The following is a 6,087-nucleotide window of genomic DNA, read 5'->3' as shown; positions in this document are numbered from 1 at the left end:
TTCCTGCTCTCCTGGTGTCTTACACTGTCACCACAGAGGTACTTTCCTTTATATAATGAGGAAATTTTTAATTAAAAGCATCAGAATCTTTGAGGACAGATAATCCTTTAAAAATAAGTTAATCTGTATTTACAAGCTCCCATTTATTTGGTGACAAAAGGAGGGGGGGGGAACTGCCTCTGAAGACATAGAGAGGAATGATTAAGCTAATTTACAATAATTGCTTTAATCTTGGTATACTGAATTGTAGTGTCTAACTCTTTCAGTTCTCCTGGTCTAAGGTAAAGGAGGAATATGTTACCATGCTCTCTATGGCACCGCTGAATGACTGGAAATGCTGCCGCATAGCACAAGCCTGTCCTCCAGATTATCCATGCAATCGCAGCTCCTCACTCCACCCCCAACACCTAATTGCTGCTCTACTCACTCCTTCAATTTAAAATAGAAAGTCCATGTTCAGAAGCAAAGTCGTTAGCAGCTATTAATTTCTTAGCTCTAATAAATTGACCAGGCCAAAATGAATTAGGGAAGGCACTTGGGAACAGAACACAGGACAAGGGCATGTGAAGGAGAAGAGGGAATGGGTTGAAACCTGGGCAGCCAGTAAGGCCAGGAGAGGGTCCAGGATGGAGAGAGGGTAGCTGAGATGCAGTCAACATTGCTTATTTCCCGGTTATGGCTCAGGACAGTCCTGCTGGCTTCCATCTCTAACACGTGCTATGGATTCATCACCCACATCCCCAGGAAGCATCTGGAGTAGGAAGAGCAGTACTACTTACGGTGTTGTGAAATACTTCCTCTGTGCCCGCCCTCGCTTGCCCTGAGATTGCCCACTTCTCTCCCTGAAGGGACTGGCTGGGTCAGGCCTGCCGTTGCTTTTTGAATGACTCAGGTCTGAGTCATTCATCAAGCAGAGTAGGCCCCAGTGACAGGAGCAGCCCTTTCAAGTCAGAAGAGTGCAATTGCATTGTAAGGGACCACGAGCATTCCAAGACATCAGGCTGAGAGTTATCCCATTGTTTTACTTTTAGAAAAACGACACTCTTCATTTTTGCTCTCGGTGGGCTCTGCTCCACCACTGATTTCAATCTCAAAGTTTCCTGAAGGGTTCTGCCAGATGTGACCAATAGCTCATCATGATCTGATATCTGCTATACGGCCTCAAACAACAGGGAGATGGCGAGCATTGCATGCACATCGCATTTATAGAAGTATCTGTCTCCAGATTGTGGCAGGAAGCATTGAGGCTAACAGAACACATTTCTTTTGAGTTGGAAACAGAGTACTTGGCAGCTAACAACAGGGTGATGCAGCTCACTTTCAAGAGCAGAGGACAGATTATGTGGGTGCTCTCGGTTGTTAAGCCTCAATATAAGGGAATTGTCACCGAGAAGCAGATGTGGGTCATCATTAATAACATTTTCAGACACTAATTTCTTTCTGAGGGGCTCGGTGCCTTCTACATCCAGGATCTCACTTAACCATGAGGCGTGATTCACGGGGCGTGAACCCACAGCACGTCACCCCGAAGAGTTCACAAAATGCTTTTACATCTAGCATCGTGCTTGGGCCCCACAACAGGTCTGTGAGGTCCGTGGAGGTTAGCAAACCCTGTTTGTGAAAAAGCAGCATCTGAAAGCCAGAGCTTCCAGCTCCGGTGGTGCTGCACCCCAGGCGCCTCACAGGCAGCAGCTGTCAGCACCGCTGTCGCTGCAGGTGGTGCGCACTATCCCTGCACGGCCTGGGACACGGCAGCCCTGTGCTTCGGAAGGCGGTCACTGGGGCTGCTGCTTTCTCTGCCTCGTGCGCTCCCATTTCTTCACTCTGGCTCCTGATTGAACAACAGTGACCTAAAATGCTTTGCTTTTATATCTGTCTTCTTCCCACCAACCCCAGGTAATATTTTAGCCTCCATAGTTCCCATGAGTCTTTATCCCTACATTCAAAAGTGTTTCTGGACTTTTTAAGCCTTTGGCGCTTTGGGATAAACATCTTGCATGCCCTGCCATTCATGCCCTCTCCCCTGCTCTTTGCAGACCCGGGTGTGCCCGTTCATGCTCAACTGAGAGTTCAGACTCCTGGTTGGGATAATCATCATCTTATGTCTACCAGCAGCCAAATTGTTACTCGTGTTTATTTTCTATCTCGAGAGACCAATATGCTTTATTTTTTTGCTCTTCTACTTATAAGGTGATAGAATATTGATATGATCTTTCAAACTATTTCTCTCCCACCCCGATTCTGAAACATAGAGCCCCTTGATGATCACTGCTCTGCTGTGTTATTGATCAGATTTTGTTATATTTATAACAGTTTCCACATCGGTCCCACTAGCCCGTGACCTCCTTGAGGGCAGGGATGTAACCCAGTTGTGGCTTGTAGCCGCACCTGCCACGCAGAGAGGCGCACATTAAGTATTTGTTGAATGAATGACTGAAGGGAGAAACAGTGCCAGAGGAAGGCTGCTTTGGTGCTGCTGCATCATTGTCCTGGTGTCTTGTTCTGTTTTTAGCAAAAGTACAAATTGGAAGTGTTTCAGATTCTTTAGCATGACTCTGACGAGTGTCAATGAAAACAGCCTGGCTTCCCTTCTCCATCCCCCCACCCTGTCTATTAGCCCATCGAAGCCTTGCCGCTCAGGTGCTAGATGCCTCTCTTGATTAATTATGTACTTCCTTCTCTCATCTTGCATGTTTTAAACTGACAGAAATTGCCCAGAATTGAATGCATGACCTCTAAAAATCCAAGTCTACTAAAAAAAGGCTGGTTTCTCACTGTAATCTGTCATAATAATCCTCCAGAGGGTTGATTTTATAACTTAAAAGAGGCTGCTGTGTCAAAATAATGGTGCAGATCAGCTCCACTGGTCAGCCTACCACCCACATCTGAACGTGAAAATACCTCTGCCCTGTTAGTGCTTACATTTTGCTCAGATCCGCTAGACCTAGGCATCGCAAGCCATTTGGAGTGAAGAAACATAGTTTTTGCTTTGATTTTTTTTTCATTTTGAATTTATAGATACTTTTATAAAATATAAAAAAATAAGTTACTAGAAAATATATAATAAAAAGGTATGCAAAACAAAAGCCCTTATATATTTTATTTACTTATTTATTTTGTTAGCATCAACTGACATGAAAGTACTCTGACAAATTGCTGTAAGGTTCTCAAACGCTTACTCTCAACAGCTATACTTAACTCATGGTGGGCCATGCGTCATCCGTCTACAAAGCCAGGTAAGCAGAGCTCTGCATGAGACTGTGTACTTACCCAGGCCTCGGCCAAGCCTTATGATGGCCTGACTTGCCTTTGGACCCCCAGGGGCAAGGCATCATGCATAATGATTTAGATGATTTTCCAAAAGAACGAATATGCCCTTATATGGAGGACTAGCAATCCTTGTGAGCATAAATTAGAATTGATGTGAGTGACCCGGCACTGTAACTAAAAGTATAATCTTGATAGAGTTGGGTTAGAATTCTGGGTTAGCCACTTACCAGCGATGTGTCTGTCAGCAAGTTATTTTACCTCTCTGTTCCTTAGTTTCTTCATCTATGAAATGGAAATGATTATAGTCTCCATCTCACAAGGATGCTGCGAGGATTAAATGATGGGATGCATTTAACATACTTGCTGAGATGCCTGGCAAATAGTACAAACTCAGCAAGGTTGGCTATCGTTGCCATGAGCCCAATAAATAGTATTAATGCTCACTTCATGGGAGAGGAAAATTCCAAATTTGCGGTCGTATAGACCCCTCATCTAGTGACTGTGGGATTACAGAAACTGCTTCATCCAGGTACCTCAGGCTTGGCAGGACTGCCCTCAGAGGCATGCTGCCCTTCTTCCACTCAAGGTGGTTCTCAGTGCTCCTGAGAAGGCTTCGGTACCCTAACGAAGTAAATTTACTTCTCTTGCACTCAACTGGCTGGTTCTCACTTCTTGACATTTCCTCAGGACAATCCTTATCCTGCAGTGGTTCTCAACCTTCTGGCCCTTTAAATACAGTTCCTCATGTTGTGGCCCAACCATGAAATTATTTTCGTTGCTACTTTGTAACTGTAATGTTGCTACTGTTATGAATCGTAATGTAAATATCTGATATGCAGGATGGTCTTAGGCGACCCCTGTGAAAGGGTCGCTCGACCGTCAAAGGGGTCGCGACCCACAGGTTGAGAACCGCTGCTGTAGTGCCTGCTCCTTTCTTCAGTGTCACAGTGTTCGCCTTGATCAAAGCCAATCCCCACATTAGCCTCCAAAAGCAGTTCTCAAACTTTATTGTTCATCAGAAGCACCCAGGGAGCCTGTTACTAGTAAGCATGCCCATTCCTGAACTTCACTCCCAAATTCTGGGGTAAGGCCCAGGAACTTGACCTGTTAAATGGACTCCCCCTCCCCACTCTTCCAACCCCCAGAGGACTCGGAGACATTAACTCTTTGGGCCACAGATTAAGAAACTGTGCTCTATATAAGAACACTAGTTAACGGCACTTGAATCAATTCTCCAGATTTCCTTAAATGCTAATACTTTTAATAAAGTAACACCTTATTAACTCAGCTTCCTGAAATTGGAATTCTTGATAATTGGACAGAAGTGTGGCTGCCAAAAGGGGAGGTGGGAGGCTGAAGATGAATCTCCCTTCAAGATGATGAGTAGAGCTAGGCATGCATAGTTAGATAGGTGCCTAGTGATTCCTTGCTGATTTATTCATTGACTGAAAGTTCCTTGATTAATCCATTCAGGACTTCATCTACCATTTTCTCTTATTTGGATTATGACCAAGATAGACCCGTGGTCAGCAAACCATGGCTCGCAAGCCACATGCGGCTCTTTGGCCCCTTGAGTGTGGCTCTTCCATAAAATACCACGTGCGGGCGCGCACGTACAGTGCGATTGAAATTTCGTGGCCCATGCACAGAAGTCGGAATTTTGTGGAAGAGCCAGTATTTTGCGGAAGAGCCACACTCAAGGGGCCAAAGAGCCCCATGTGGCTCTCGAACCGCTGTTTGCCGAGCCGCAGTTTGCCGACCACTACCCTAGACTCTTATCTGGGTTTCCCACTTCTACTCTTGCTGCCCATTCTCCACGTATATACCATGTGTGAATTTAAAACTAAAATTGTGGTTGTATCACCTGCCTAAGTAAACTCTTTAAATGGTTTCTTGTTGATCTTAGGACATAGACCGAACTCTTTATCAGGGTCTACAAGGCCCTGCACTGTCTGGCCCTGCCTACTGCAGCAGCATCTTGTATCACTTTCCCCCGGCGGTCTGTGCTTTACACATGCCAGCTTTCTTTCAGTTCTGTGACCAGCCCCCACTTCCTCCTGCTACCGAGTCTATGCATATGCTTTTCCATGGATTTAGAATGTTCTTCCCAGCATCCATCCCTTCCCCTCCCCACACAGCCACACAAGCACACACTTAGCTAACCCCTACTCATTGTGGGACCTTGGCTCAAATGTCTTGACCATAGAGAAACCTCCTGAGCTTCCTACTCTAGGTCTGTTTCCTTTTCTAGATGCTTTCAGAGAATCACTTTCTTTTCCTCAAAATATTTGTCTCAATTTGTGATGGTACAATCACTACTATTGGTATAATTATTTGGTTAAAACCCATCTCATCTTCTAGACAGGTGGTTCTCAACTTTGGCTGCACATTAGAATCGCCTGGGATTCTTTCTTTTTTTTAAATTAAATCTTTATTGTTCAGATTATTACAGATTCACTTGTTGATAGATGTGTATTTGTTGTTCATAATTTGTATCTTTACTTTTTTCTTCTTCTTCCTCTTCTAAAGGATACCTTTCAGCATTTCATATAATACTGGTTTGGTGGTGATGAACTCCTTTAGCTTTTCTTTATCTGTGAAGCTCTTTATCTGACCTTCAATTCTGAATGATAGCTTTGCTGGATAAAGTAATCTTGGTTGTAGGTTCTTGGCATTCATCACTTTGTATATTTCTTACCACTCCCTCTGGCCTGCACAGTTTCTGTTGAGAAATCAGCTGACAGTCGTATGGGTACTCCCTTGTAGGTAACTAACTGCTTTTCTCTTGCTGCTTTTATGATTCTCCCTTCTTCATTT

This window comes from Myotis davidii, unplaced genomic scaffold, assembly GCF_000327345.1.
Source record: "Myotis davidii unplaced genomic scaffold, ASM32734v1 scaffold1693, whole genome shotgun sequence".
NCBI lineage: Eukaryota > Metazoa > Chordata > Mammalia > Chiroptera > Vespertilionidae > Myotis > Myotis davidii.
This window is presented reverse-complemented; position numbering follows the sequence as displayed.